Genomic DNA, 15,852 nt, shown 5'->3' on the forward strand with positions numbered 1-15,852 from the left:
TTCATTAACTTGGGGGAAAAATAATCGTTAGTTAAACAACTTTCATTTCCGGTTGGGCACAGAGGCACACACCTGTAATCCCAGCACCTCAGGAGGCTCCGGAGGCTGAGGCAGGAGGATCATGAATTCAAAGTCATCTTTAGCGACTTAGCAAGACCCCATTGCAAAATAAAAAAGGGAATGGAAGGCTGGGGTTGCAGCTCATTGGTAAAGCACCTCTGGGTTGAATTTCTAGTACAATTATTACAGCACAAGCCATGGATGCTCTATGGAGATATTTTAATTCCTGAGCCATTTTCCTCTAAGTTATCTTTTATTGACTCTCTTTTCTACTGACTCTCTTTCTTCACAGTGTTACTTCTCTTGTTCAGGTCATCTGCTGTTTTTGCTTTTCAGACTCATGAGATTTTTCAAAATTCCCTTCATTTTTGAGATTCCTCATATTTACCCATTTGTTTTGTTTTTTGTTTATAAATTTCCAAGTGTATGTATAGTACTTTTAAAATAATTTTCTGATAGTTCTTATGTCTGGGTTTTCTGATTTTTTTTATTTGTTGATTTTTGTATGGGTCCCCTTTTGCACAAATGTGTTATAAATATTTTCTGGTGTGCCAAATATCATACACCAATGATGTGCCAATGAAATGCTATGCAGTTTAGGGTGGGCTTACAGCCCAATAAACCCATCATAAGTTGAAAACATCTCAAGTCAAGAATGCATTCAATACACCAAACCTACTGAACTTTACAGCTTACCAACACACTACACTGCAGAGTATTGGACTGCTCACTCTTGTGGTCATGTGGCTGCCTGGGAACTGTAGCTCACAGCCTCTGGGCAGCATCTAGAGAAAGTACTCTACTGCATATCACTAAGCCTGGAAAAAGATCAAAATTCAAAATACAGCTCCTTCTGAATGCATATCATTTTCACACCTCTGTAAAGCTGAAAAATTATAAGTCAAACCATGGTAAGTCAGGGACCTTCTGTATGTAGATAATAGTGGAGGCTGAGTTATGCAACTCAGCCTTGTATTTTTTTTAACCAGACTTGTACAGTCTCTTTTCTCTGTATCATTGCTAAAGTGGAGAGGTTATCATTTGGATTTCACCAAATATCTAGTTAACCTTGAACAAGGAAGCAGTGCTTAAGGTTGAATTTACTGATGGTTAGACTTTCTTCCCAATATCACAGCTGTTCCTGCCCAAGTCTAATTTTTCTTGGACTTTTTTCCAATGTGTGATCCTGGAGCCTGGTCAGTTTCACATTTAGGATCAGTAGTACCAGAGACCCTCATTTCCAAGCAAGCATAACAAGAATAAATAAGTCTAGAGAGATTTTTTCTACTTTTTAGCACCATTGTCTCTGTTCTTACTGAAAATTAGTAGGTCAAGTGCATTTGGATGGGAGGTGTGATGGGGATTAAAACCAGAGGTGCTTAACCACTGAGCACATCCCTAGCCATTTTAAATTTTATTTTGAGTCAGGAACTCACCAAGTTGCTTAGAGCCTCCCTTAGTTGCTCAGGTTGTGGAATTCTCCTGCCTGCGCCTCCTGAGGCACTGAGATTACAGGCATGCACCACCTTACCTGACCAGGTCAAGTACCCTTTACTTGCCCTTTATTTGTGAGGATTCTGTACTCCATTCTCCCTGCCCTGCCACCAGTAATGTCAGAACCTCACTGTCTGTATTTGGCAAGCTTTCTCCTCCACCTGTTCCTCCAGAATGTCACTCCTTAATGACTTTCTCCTCCAATCCCTGCATCCACCACTCTTCAGTGTTTCATGGTCAAGTCTGAGTTTTATAACATATTAAGGGGTTTTGTTTTCGTTTTTGTTTGGGGCATTGCCATGAGAATGAATATCTTCCACCTTTTCCCATGTGCCAGTCAGAAAATTGTTTGTGTTTAAAAATTGTAGTCAGGTTGTAAAGAAAATTATAGTCTTATTATCTTGTTTACACTGACCTGGCTCTCTTTATAATTATCTCCTGCAGGATGGCAGGGGTGTTTTGAAGGGTAGTTACATGTAAAACTCTGGAATCTAGGATTCTGTTTTTCTCTCAGAAACCTAAGAGCTCATACTGCAAAAGCAGAACACAGATGGGACATGTTCTCTGGGGCTCTGTTTGACTGAGAATGGAGATCTCCACCCACACTCCTTCAGAAGCAAACAGAGGGCTGGGTTTGTAGCTCAGTGGCTGGACAATTGCCTGGCATGTGTGAGACACTGGGTTGGATACTCAGCACCACATACAAATAAATAAATTGAATACAGGTACTGTGTCCATCTACAACTAAAAGTATTTTTAAGAAAAGCAAGATACACGACTAAGGAACACATGGAAACACAAAAGCTGACCTTGGAGCTTCTATAGCAGAGGAGAGATGGAGACACAACAGGGCACCAGAGAATCGGGCTTCCAGGGTACAGACTTCAAGCCCAAAAAGTAGACCACTAACTCCAAAACAGCAGAAAATAGAGCAGCCAGCAACTGAGAGTTTCAGGGAGCCAGTCCAGATGTGCAAAATTAAAAGAATTCAGGGATGCAATGAATTCCCCTAGGACATCTGTTAGAGGCATGATCATCCTTGAAATAGCAAGAAAGTGAGAGTTAAGTCCTAAACCATCAGGCTGAACCTGAACCCCTGAAGTGGTAAGAAGACAAAAGGAAATCCTCTTTGGAGAAAATATTTCCTGAAGTAGGCCCACTGAATTTGCCTAGAATAAGAACAATTATGACCTCTCATCCTAAATTCCATTTGGAATCTCAAAGGGCCCCAAAGAGTCAAAACTAAATTAATAATGAAGCCTCACACTCCCTGATTTCAAAGCCTATTACAGAACTAAAGACAGTGTGGGACTGGCATAAGACAGACATGAGGATGAATACCACCATATAAACAGCCCAGTAGTAACTCTTTGCATGCCTGGTCAGGTCATTTGGACAAGACTATCCAAATGAGAATGGAGAGTCACTTCAACAAATGGTTCTGGGTAAACTGGATATCCACAGGCAAGAGATATAAGTTGACCCTTACCTTATAACGTATATGAAAATTAAATCAAATTAATTGCATACCAAAACATAAGATCTAAAAATGTAAAATTCCTATAAGGGAGCATAGGTGGATTTGGATATAATTTGGATACAACATGGTGGATTTGGATAAAACATGTCAATGGTTTTGGATATAATTTCTTAAAAGTAAGCAAAGTTTTGAATAGACATTTCCCTACAGGTACACAAATAGCCTAAAATCATATGAAAATGTGCTCAACATCACTAATCAAGAAAATGCAACTAGAGAATCACAGCCCCTGAGATAGGAGTTCCCTGTGTGTCTCCTTTGCTAGAAAAGAAATAAAACTTTTTCCTTTTTTCTCAAAATTGTGTTCTCCTTATTGGATTAGCATCAGGGACAAGGACTGAGTTTATAGCAACAAATATGGCACCCCAGATGTACACCAGAGCCACCTCTGCCCAGCTTTTCTGGGCAGGCCTGGCTCTCCAAGGAACCCCACTTTCATGCTGAGGACACAACATGGCTGGCAAACTTGAGAGCCAACTGCTGGAGAGTTAGGAGATGGGTGTCTGCCTCATTTGAACCAGAGATGCTATTCCTGGGAGTAAAACAAGGGACTGAGGCACAACCCCAGCAGCTGCTAAAGCTCTTTTTGCTTCAGGGAGCTCCCCCCTCTCCTCCTGTGTAGTACAGGTTGCCCCACTGTGGCCCACGTTGAGAGAAAGTAAACTGAACTCAGGGAAGTCATAACACCCTTGTCCATCTCATGAGTCCCCCAGTGTGCATGCAGAGAGCCTGGTATCTGAATTATTGTACAATCTTGGAGTTGGAGTTGGTCTGTCAGAGGTAAATTAAGTGGAAGAAATTTGTACCTGTAGGTCTGTTTCAAACGATCCCATCTGCCAGCCATGTTTTCAGTGATCCTCTTTCTTGTCTCTCTCTGGTTTTTGTACCTGTTATTTGCCCTAAGACATGGGTCGAGTTCTGTCGGTCATATCTGTATTATCGTGAGAAGAAAGATCCTGGCTGACTGGGCCACCTATAGATATACATCTGTCTAAGAGAAAGGTGTGCTACTATAACACAGTCTGACCTTTGAATGACTTTATACAATCTTGCAGTCAAAGCTGATCTACAGGGGTAAAGTATATGGAAGAGAGAATCACAGGCTCTGGGACAGGGGTCCCATGTGCTTCTCCCCTGCTAGCAAAGCAACAAAACATTTTCCTTTTCTGGAAACCTTGTCTTCATTATTGGATTGGCATCGAGGATGAGGACCAAGATTTTGTTTACAAATTTGGTGACCATGGCAGGTCCTGAGAGCAGACCCTACTGCAGATTTCTTGGGCAGGTCTGGCACTTCAAACAACCCCGACTTCCATGTTGAAGATACAAGGTGGTTGGGGAGTTTTTTGGGGGATGAGAGAAATTGAGAGAGGGTGTGACTTTGCCTTGGACCAAACCAGAGGAGCTGTTCCTGGGAGTAAAGGGAGAGACTGAGGGACTGTCCCAGCAGCTGAGTGAACATCCAGGGAATAAGATGATGGTGCAAAGAGAGGCACAGCCTTGAGTGTGTGAAGATAGCAGAGAGTCAGTAGAGAGAGTTGAGGAGATTTGATGAACCTGAATCTAACAAGCCACTGAGATCCTAACTCTAACCTGGAGCATGACCAGCCGGCTGGTCTGGCAATACCTCTGACTCCCACTTGCTCCCTTTGTCCCATAAGAAGATCCCTCTCCTGGGGTGATATTTGTTATGTAAATTAAAAGTGCACACGAAGGGAAGGTGGAGGAAGAGGGGCTCCCACTATTGGCATCACGGGGTGACTCAGGGTGAGGGATGGTCTCCCCATCTAAAATCCACCATGGCACTCCTTTTGATGGGAAGTACCCATTGTTGGGGCAGGCCAATTCCCCCTAAGGCAATACCCCATCAGCATAAATGCACATGGGCGACCAGCTGGGTATCCCTGGACTTACAGTCTCTTCTTGACCTCTGACTTGATGAATTGGGAAAATTCAAATGCAGCCTATCAAGAAGACTCACTGAAAATGGGTGAGTTGTTTACTGCCATTTTTGCCACTCACCACCCCATCTGGGCAGACCTACAAACTCTGCTTACTATGTTACCCACAGCTGATGGGCACTGAGGAGTGATAGAGAGGGCAAGGGAAGAAGTTCTGAGGCTCCATTATGAGGACTCTCATCACAGCCCTGCACCAGCAGAAGCTATTCCTAGCAGGGAGCCCAATTGGGCCCCAATTTAGGGGGCAGACAGCGCAATGATTCATCATTATCAGACATGTCTTTTGGTGGGACTCAGGAGGGGAGTACTCAAGCAGAAAATTTTAAATAAGATTCAGGAAAATATCAATTAGGGCCCATTGGAATTTTTAGAGTGAGTTCATCAAGCATAGAGGAAATACATAGATGCAGATGGAGAAGCCACTGAAAACCACTGGACAAAGTGCTTCAGACACAAGAAGGAAACATCAGCAGGTGGAAAAGGGGCAGTTGGTATGAACCCCTCACATCTGGCGTTATTGCCTTTAAGGTATACGATTCCTGAGAGAAGCAGAAATGAAAACCAGCATCTGATTTACTGCAACCCCTGCAAAGGGAGCCTTAAGACAATCCAAAGGAAGGAACAGGAATGGGCACCAACCATTAAAGCAAAACCAGTTTGCCTAGTGTAATGAAGGACATTGGAAAAAGGACTGTCCAAGGAAGTGAATGTCCCCAGGCTCAGATCACTCCCCTGAAAAAAATAAATGTTTTCCCAAATCCAAGGCTCAGGTGACAAGTGACAGTGCTTGGGGCTCCAGACCTTGTTGGAGGCCTCTTACCAACAGCCACAGAGGAGCCCTGAGTACAGTTGACAGTGAAGACCCAGCTGATGGCTTTCTGGTGGACACCAGTGCCAGTTATTCTGTTGTAAATTCTAAATTGACCTCCTTAAGCACTGACATGGTGGCAGTAGTTGGAGTGACAGGCCACACAGAGCCTCATCCATTGCTCCTGCCCCTTGTTGTAAACTGAGAGAAAAAAAACTAAGGCACAGTTTTTTTGTATGTGCCAGATTGCCCAATCCCTCTCCTGGGATGACATTTGTTATGTAAATTAAATGCACAGATAACATTCTCACCCAAAAAGCAACAGCTTCATCTGCAAGTGCCCCCTGAAAATGCACTCTGGCCCCAGCTTTTGCTTGCTAATCAAGGAAAGGAAACTGAACCCAAAACATTGAAGGTCATCAGAAAAGTGAATAAAACTGTATGTGCTGATGGGACTTCAAGGAGGACCATTAAATTTACTCCCATCAAGATCTTGTTTAAGGAGGGGATAACCTTCCTTTAATAAATAAATAAATAAGAGTACCCTCTTAAAAGAGAGGGACTAATAGGAATTCTGCTACTTCTAGATGTTTTTAAAATAGGAGTTGATTCAGCCTTGTCAGCCCCCCTGCAGTACACCTATCCTGCCCATTAAGAAACTTTACACTGGATTGGGGCTGTAGCTCAGTGGTAGAGTGCTTGCCTAGCATGCACAAGGCACTGGGTTGAATCCTCAGCACCATGTAAAAATAAACAAATAAAATAAAGGCATTCTGTCCATCTACATGTATGAAAAAAAAAATTTTAAAAAGAAACCTCACACTGATGAGTGCCAATTTTTGCAAGACTTGAGAGCTATAGATAATATTATGCAGGACATTCATCCCTCAGTACTTACTCCATGCACCCTGTGGATTCCCATGCCAGGTAACCATGGCAGGTTCACAGAGCTGGGTTTAAAAGGGGCATTATTTTGCATCCATCTGGAAAGGCAGTTCCAATTACTATTGGCTTTTGAATGGCAAGACCCAAATACCAAAGTAGCTACCCAGTATCATTGTACCTCCCTACCTCAGGGATTTAAAAACTCTCCTACTCTGTTTAATGAATTCCTGGCACAAGATTTCCAAGGGCTACAGGTGGATCAGGGAATTCTCTTGAAATATGTGGATGACCTGCTTATACCTACCCCAAACTATGAACATTGTCTTTCCAATACTATTGCTGCTCTAAATCATCTAGATTCATGCAGATAAATGTGTCCACTAAAAAGGCCCAAACTTACAAACAAGTGACTTACCTGGGATTTCAGCTTAGCCAAGGGACCTGAAGTGTGCTGGCATTCTGAAAGCTGGCAATCTTGAGCCTTAGGGAACCCAGAAACTGGACCTAGTTATGTGGGTTCCTGGGAATGACAGCATTTCACTGTATCTCAATCCCTAACTTTGGATTAACAGAAAAGCCCTTGTATGAGGCATCAAAAGAAACAGAAATAGAACCTTTTATTTGGACCCCAGAATGCCAAACTCCTTCTGAGAAGTTAAAACATTGCCTCTTGACAGCCCCTGCCCTAGGTCTTCCTGGTTTACAAAAGGAATTCAGATTATATGTGCATGAGAAACAAGGTTCAGCCTTCGAGTTCTCTTACAGACACTGGGAGATACACCATGACCAGGGAACTGGTAATAAAACATCTGGACCACACAGCCAAAATGTACCTCTGCTCACAGGCAGTAGCTGCCACTTGTGATTTGCTACAGGAGACTGAAACATTCTCTCTAGGACAACCCATCACTGTGTTTTTTGTCCTTCACCAAATCTTGGTCCTACAAGGACAGGAGGGTGGCTACTGGCTGACTGCTTGGAGGATGGGGAGGTATCAGGCCATCCCACTAGACAACCAAACTGTCAACCTTAAACTTGTGTCCATGTTAAATTCAGCAACACTGCTGCCATTAGATGATAATAAAATATAATTGCCTAGAAATTTTAGAAACTATCTATACTAGCAGATTGGACTTGTCTGATTCTGATCAGCCTACACAGCAGGACTGGGACATCTTCACAAATGGGAGCAGCTACATGGAGAATGGCCAGTGACCAGGATACACTGTGGTCATACAACAATAGGTACACCAATGGGGCACACCATTGGGTCCTCCAAAATCTGTCAAAAACTTTGATCACCTCAGCCAATGAGATAGCCTTGTCCATCTCAAACTAACAGACTTCTCTGGGCTCCTTGGTAAAGATAGTTCTAGGTAGCTACATGGCATTAAACTCTCTATTAGATGAACAAGGGGGAGATTCTGCCATAGCTAATAAATCTCGCTGCATTAATATTAATGCCTCCTCACAGGTGGAGACCAGGATTGAAAAGATCAGGCGACAAGCAACCTGGCTACAACAGAAGCTAGACCCCACACAGCCCTTTTGGATGGGTTGGGGATAGTCCTAACTGACTGGTTCTGTAGTGTCTTCTCTTGGATACTGAGAGACAGTAAGTCTATTTCACTAGGTCTTCTCTTCCTCATTCTGATGACCCTCTTCATCATTGCCCTTGTGTATGGGTCTCCATTCACTTCTCTGTTGCTGTTCCACCCTTTGCAACTGGGAACAGAAATCCAGAAGGTAGAATGGCAACAAGTAAAACCTTCCATTCCAGAGATCCCCTTATCACCCCTTTTCAGCAAGAAGTAGCCTGGAGATGTCCTCATACAGTGTCCATAGAAATGAAGTTGGAAATTGTCACTGGGGAAACGTAACAGGGGGTCACCTGATGCTCTGATTCTGTGCCTTGTCACTTTGAAATTTACATGTTTTTTTTTCTTTTCCCCAACCCTCTTTTCCCTGATCTTCTCCTCCCTTTTCTTTTCCCTAACTTTATCCTCCCTGATCTTCTTTTCCCTGATTTTCTCCTTCCTCATCTCTCCTCTCCAATCTCATGTCCTGAATTACGTCTTTACAAAACCCTGCTCCTGCTGATGGGCAGAATCACAGGCTCTGAGACAGGAGTCCCCTGTGATTCTCCTTTGCCAGCAAATCAATAAAACTTTTTCTTTTTTCTCAAAAACAAAGTATATGGAAGAGGTTCTGTATGTACAGGCATTTACACACTTGCCTGATAAGGAGGGTGAACAATCAGAAACTACGTTGAAGATGAAAAAAAAAAAACACTATCCCTTGTGTTCAAAGATAGAAGGACACCAGAAAAAAAATGGTTAAAAAAGATTTAAATCTGGAGTTGAGTAGAACAAAGAACCAAAAACTCCCAGAAGTGCAAACCTCACAGCATTTCTCAAGCCTCCACAGAAGCCTGGGCAGATATCTACTTGATGTCCACAATTCATGGTGGTGAAATGAGAATTCAGAATCAGGCAGAAAGGCAATCTCAATCCTGGACATCACAGTTGGCTGGCATCCAACCAGTGAGAGTTTGGGCATATGTGGGATGACTATCTCTTCCCTGGGCAGCTCACAGGAGGGTGACCAGGCAGTGGGAACTAGAACTCAGTTGACCTGACTGAGTCTTTTTCTGGTAGCAGAGAGAGTACTCCAGTGATCTGTGTCAGTTAGACAGGGGACTTCTGCACACAGACAACCTGCAGAGAACCCACAACCACAAGTCCCACATTTGCAGATGGCAACCAGGCTCTATGCCACTTTGAATAGGACCCTGTGGATGGGAGCAGGTGCATGGTGACCTGTGATAAAGTGACATCCCAGAGCCCTGCAGTCTGAGCTTCTGTGTACAATAGAAACAATCAACAGACACAAAGTCATAACCTCTGAGCATCCAGCCTCAGGTCGCTGAGCTGACAACAAAGAACCAGCTGGTGGGAGGACCACAGCAACTAGGGGAGTGGCTCCTATGCCCCAGCACCTTTGGGAAGATCCAATGTTAACCAGTGATGGACATCTTTTAAAGATCTTAAATTCTGACGAAATCCAGACCAAGACTCAATAACAATTTTCTTCCCTTTGACATGGTTTACTAAAAATAATTGTAATGTCAACTTTGATCATACACATATCATTCCTGATCTGGATTTGGTATTTGTTACCATAGTATTTGACATTGTGCCCTCAACCCATTTAATTGTTTTTCTTCTAATGTTTTAAAGCCCTAATTGCAATTATTCTATTTGTTTTGCTAGCTCAGGTTTACACTTGCTGTTTTATGGGTTCTGGTCTCTCTTACCTTACCTGCTACTGTCTCAAATTCCACCCCATCCACCTTTTTCCTCCTTTACCCATGGTATGTATTATTTTGTTCTTTCTTTCTTTATCTCCCTCTTTCTTTTTCTTTTATTCTTCTTTTGCCCAATATTTCTCTCCTTGCCTTTTCAGCCATTTATAATATCTCATAAAAGTTACTATATTAACAACTACATTTTCATCCTATTCCAAAACTTTACCACAAGTTTATACCTGGATTACAGAAATTATGAGAACAGTATCAAAAAGTTTGGGGGTTTTATCTAAGATTAAATATTATGTGGCTTGCTCTGAAGTGATTGTAATAAATAGGATCCGATGTCTTTGCTTAAAGTGGTGCTGATACTGGGTAAAGGAGTTCTATATTAACCTAAATAGTACATTAATATAATTGAATGGATTAACTGAGTGGGAACTCTAGGTATAAAAGAGGAAATGGGTCACTGTGACATTGGATATATATTTTGTCCTTGGTGAAAGGAGAACAATCTCCCTCTCCCTACCCCCCCACCCCCCACCTCTCTCTCTCTTCTTTGTTTCTGGGAGGTCCTGTCCTGAACCACTTTCTTCCATCACACTGTTCTGCCAAGATGTTATCCCTCTACTCAGGCCCTTAGGAATGGAGTCAGACATCTATGAACTGAGACCTCTGAAACATAGGCCCCTATAAACTTTTCCTCTTTAAAATATTTCTTGTCATGTCTTTTGGTCACAGCAGTGAAAAAGCTAACCAAAACAAGCCTATGACACACAGTGAGTTAAAGTGTTAATACCTATTTGCTCAGGATATTTTCCCAGCCTGAGGTTCTCAAGAAAAAGAGGTTCACTAAATAGACTCTGGCATAAAAAAGGCAATAATCAACCACACAGAAGGGGAGACATGAGCAGTTTGGAAAAGCAAAAAAAAACACCTCAAAGAGCCCACAACACTCCAACAATTGACTTCATTAATGGTGTGGTGAGAAAAACATCAGAGAAAGGACTTAGATCATTTATGGATAAAAATTTTAGTGAGTTAAAAGAAGATTCAAGGAATGAACTTAGAGAGAAAATGAAAGATCATTTCAACAGAGACAGAGATTCTGGAAAACAATCAAATGGAAATCCTAGAAATGAAAGACTCAATAAATCAAATTAAAAATTCAATGAAAAGGATCACCAATGGACTAGACCACTTTTATGACAGATTATCAGGCCTTGAAAACAAAGTATATAATATTAAAAATAAAGCCAAATATAAAGAAATGATGTTAAGAGACCATGACCACAATATTCAAGAATTCTGAGATAACATTAAGTGACAAATTTAAGAATCACTGGAGTAGAAGAAGACTCCAAAGCACAAACTAAGGCAATGCACATTTTTAATGAAATAATATTAGAAACTTTTCAAAATTTTTGGAATGAGATAGAAACCCAAACAAAAGATTTATATAGAACCCAAATAAGCAAGATTAAAAACAGATCCTCTCCAAGACACATTACAATAAAAATGCCAAATATGCAAAATATGAATAAAATTTTAAAAGCTGCAGAGGAAAATAAGATCATATCTAAAAGTAAAACAATTCAGGTTTCCAGGGATTTCTTAACCCAGACCTCATTTGGGGAGCAAAACAAGGAAAGCTTGGAATAATATACATTTAGCCCTGAAATGAGTGCCAACATTACTATATTCTGCAAAATTATCCTTCAGAATTGAAGATAAAATTTTCAAAATTTTCCATGATCAGCAGAAACTTAAAGAATTTATAACCACTATGTCTGTGTTGCAAAACATACTCAGTGAAAACTATAGAACACAGAAGAAAAAAATTGAAGAGACTTTAGAAGATGAAAATACTCCTTGGGTAGGCTGAATTAATATTTTTTAAATGGCCAAACTACCAAAAGCACTATACAGATTCAATACAATCCCCATCAAAATTCCCATGATTCTTCACAGATCTACAAAAATCAGTTGTGGGATTCATTTGGAAAAATAAGAGACCCAGAATAGGCAAAGCAATCCTGAGCAAAAAGAGAATGCGGGAGAGATCACAATACTGGACCTCAAATCATACTCGTAACTGGGGTAGTGAAAACAGTGTGGTATTGGCACCAAAACAGACATAAAGACCAGTGGATAGAATAAAAGACACAGAGGCAAATCCACAAAAATATGGTAACCTGATACTCGACAAAGATGTCTAAAACATGCTTTTTTTATCTACTATTGCTGGTTCAAAAGGTGAAACTGAGTGATAACTCAAACTATGATTCAGGATCTAACACTGAATGAGACCCAAGAAATTAGACTTGGCCATGAATAGCTGTGGCTTGGCACCAACTAACCAGTGGTGAGTTTAGTCTTAAAAATTTCTGCCTCATCCAACATTAACTAAATTTTTGGTGAAATCCAAATAATTCTGTCCCCCTCCTAGTAGCCATACATAGGAAGGTAAAGACATATGTGTGGAATTAGAAACAAAGTAAAAGAGTTGCATAACTTTGTCTTCACTGTTATCTCTACACAGATCTCTGACTTCCCATGACTCAACTTAAGATTTTTCAACTTTACGATGGCATGAAAATGACATGTATTCAGAAGAAGCTATACTCTGAGTTTTGATCTGTCCCCAGACTAGTCATATGTAGTACAATACGTCCTCTTCTTGCTGGGCAGTAGCAATGAGCCACAGTTCCCAGTCAGCCACACGATCAGGATAAACACTCTATATTATACTATAAACACTCTATATTTCACAATGCATTGTGTTAGTGAGCTATAATGTTCATTAGGTTTAGTGTATTGAATGTTTTTTGACTTAAGATACTTTCAATCAACGGTGAGTTTATTGGTCTATAACTGTTGTAAGTTGTAGAGTATTTGCACAATTTCAGCAAATGAGAAAATATAACATATGGTAAAATGAGATTCATAAAAAATCAACAAATCTGAAAAATAAATGCATAAATTGTTATATAATTTATAGACGTTAGAACTAGCACAAAATTCTGGACACAGTGGCACATGCCTGTAATCCCAGTGGTTTGGAAGGCTGAGGCACGAGAATCACAAGTTCACAGCCAGCCTTAGCAATTTAGCAAGGGCCTAGGCAACTTAGCAAGACCCTGTCTCTAAATAAAATACAAAAAGGGCTGAGGTTGTGCCTCAGTGGATAAGTTTCCATGAGTTCAATCACCAGTACAAAATGATTTTAAAAGTTAGTGTCATAAATACACTTGAATATTTATAACCAAAAAGTGAAATAAATGTGTAATATGGGGAATTCCATAAAGTGAATGAAATTTTTTAAAAAATCATAGAATCAGTTCTAGAAAACAGAAACATAGATGGCCTGAACATCAGTACACATTGTGAAGAGAGGCAGTGATCTCAAAGAAAGGTCAGAAAACCAGATAGTTGCATCCCAGGTCCAGGTCTAGTTGTGTTATATAAAATTACTTTTCCTAATTCTTACTTCAGACTAATATAATCATGTTCCTTAAGAGACAGTATCACACATGTACTATGAATCTCATAAAATTTACTAAAACAACTCTCCTGAGAATGTTGTTCACGGTATCAAATAGTTTCTCCTGTACAAGAGCTGATGGGCAAAATCTCCATGTGGCCCCAGGACCAGGACATTTCTCTTGAGCAACTCATTATCTGTTTTTTCTGGACTCTGCGAATATGTGAATGAGCCTGTCTTAATCATCTTATGGTCCTCTAATAATTGTGACCCACATGCAACCAGGGAATAAGGTATCATAGGCCTTATTTTTTAAGTTTTCTCTTTATTTTATTGGCAGTATATTCCCCTGGACTCTATTCTGATATTATTACTGATACATTTTAATATTATGTGCATATTTTTGTAAGTAATTATTCATAATTTTTGGAACTATAAATTATTATAAATTGAATAATGGATTTGTAAGCCAATTGATAGTTGTAAGCTGTTCAAGGGCTTAAGCCTTCACATTTTTAAGTTATAAGGATGTTAAACTTTGTTTTAATGACTAATGCCACCATTGGGAAATATAAAAAATTAATCTACCTTATGGTCTTTCATAATGTTTGTAAAAACCCTGACATTACCAACCAGACAGCTTTGATGTTGCAGGTACTTTATTCTGTACTTAGAAATTGAAATATTTTATATGACATTATACATTTATTATTTTTCCTTGAGAAAGTATCCCTGGCACAGTTTGTTAGTCCAGTTCAGTCTCTTTCCTACAGAGCTTAATATTTTCCAACATTTTTGTGCATTGTGTTCTGTATTTGGAATCTTAACTACTGATTAAAATGTTCCTGTATTAATTATTTTCCTCATGAGTATCATTCACTCTAATGCCCTTCTCACATTTTTATTGATTCTTTTTAGTTATACATAACAGTAAAATCCACTTTGATATAATTATATAAGCATAGAATATATCTTATTTTAATTCGGGTCCCGGACTTGTGGATGTACATGATGGTGAGATTCACTGTGGCATATTCATATATGTATATAGGAAGATTATGTCAGGTTCATTCCACTCTTTCTTTTTCCTATCCCCCCTCCCAGTCATGCAATTCTTCTATTTAACTATTCAAACCATTTGATTTTTTATCCCAGTTTTTTCCTTTCCCCTACTTTTTAATATATTAATGTATCATCCTTCTGTATCTATGGTCTTCTAAAATGTGTTGCTTTTGTGTAAAACTCGAATTGTAACACAGAATTAGAAAACAATGCTTCGAGCTGAATGCATTTCATTTAGCTTGTTCTTAAAGACCTTCCCATACCACTCTACATCTAGCCAGTGTCTGGCCTCTACACAGGACCCTACAGTGTGCATTTACCACATTTCACTAAATTGGTAACCTGTTTACCACAGGGTAAACATATCAGGTATGCTTCTAGCACCTCATGACCATTAAATTGTTGTGACAAACATCATTGTATGTTCCCTCGTGGAACTGAGGAGACATTATGTTCAGAAGTGGGATTTCAAGCACAACGTGACTATACTTAGATAAGACACTGCCACAAGCTCTCCCTAATCACTTCACCACATCAATGCAGGAGGAGTCCAACTATTGCCCATTCCTGCATACACTGGGTTTCTCTGTATTTCTGATTTTCCCAAATTGGTAATGTAAAATAATACTTTCTTTTAATTCTCACTTCTCTAAAGACTAGTGCATTTGAGTATCATTTATATACTTTCATCTTTAGGGGTTTTCATCTGTGAATGTGTTATTCACACACTTTGTGTATTTTACAAATTTTTAATCTTCTTATTAATGCTTGTGCAAAATTATCTTTTCATCCCTCAAAACACTGACAGAATATATCGTGCTTTAATGTAACTGAAGAAAGAATAAGGAACCTTTTCAAAATCACTCACTTCCCCAGGAGCATAACCACCACTTTTGTTCCTGGTCAGTGGTTTGACAAAAATTCATGAAATGTCCCAGAGAGGGGCCAATCCACATGCCACAGTTAAAACCAAAGCAGTATAAAAGTTGAAAAAGATAGGGACTTTTATTTAAAAAATAAAATAAAAGAGATATGTTTTAAGAAATAGTCAACTTCAGGAAGAAAGTGGGAGGAAGAAGGATGTAAAAGGATATTGCAACCCAAAGTAGAGATCAGCTGAGTCCCCTGACGTCTGTGTGCATCTAGCAGGATGATTTCAGTCTCCAACAAGAGGACACCCAACTTGATGACCTGAGAAAACTCAAGGAAGCATATTGGCCAATAGGACTGAGAAACCCAGGGTCATGCAGG

At 40.0% G+C, this 15,852-nt stretch overlaps 1 pseudogene; it reads right to left on the reverse strand.

The window, feature by feature from the left end:
- LOC107156573 overlaps positions 1 to 15,852 on the reverse strand; it is a 29,989-nt pseudogene that overhangs the window by 11,139 nt on the left and 2,998 nt on the right.

This window comes from Marmota marmota, unplaced genomic scaffold (genome assembly GCF_001458135.2).
Source record: "Marmota marmota marmota unplaced genomic scaffold, marMar, whole genome shotgun sequence".
NCBI classification, from domain to species: Eukaryota; Metazoa; Chordata; class Mammalia; order Rodentia; family Sciuridae; genus Marmota; species Marmota marmota.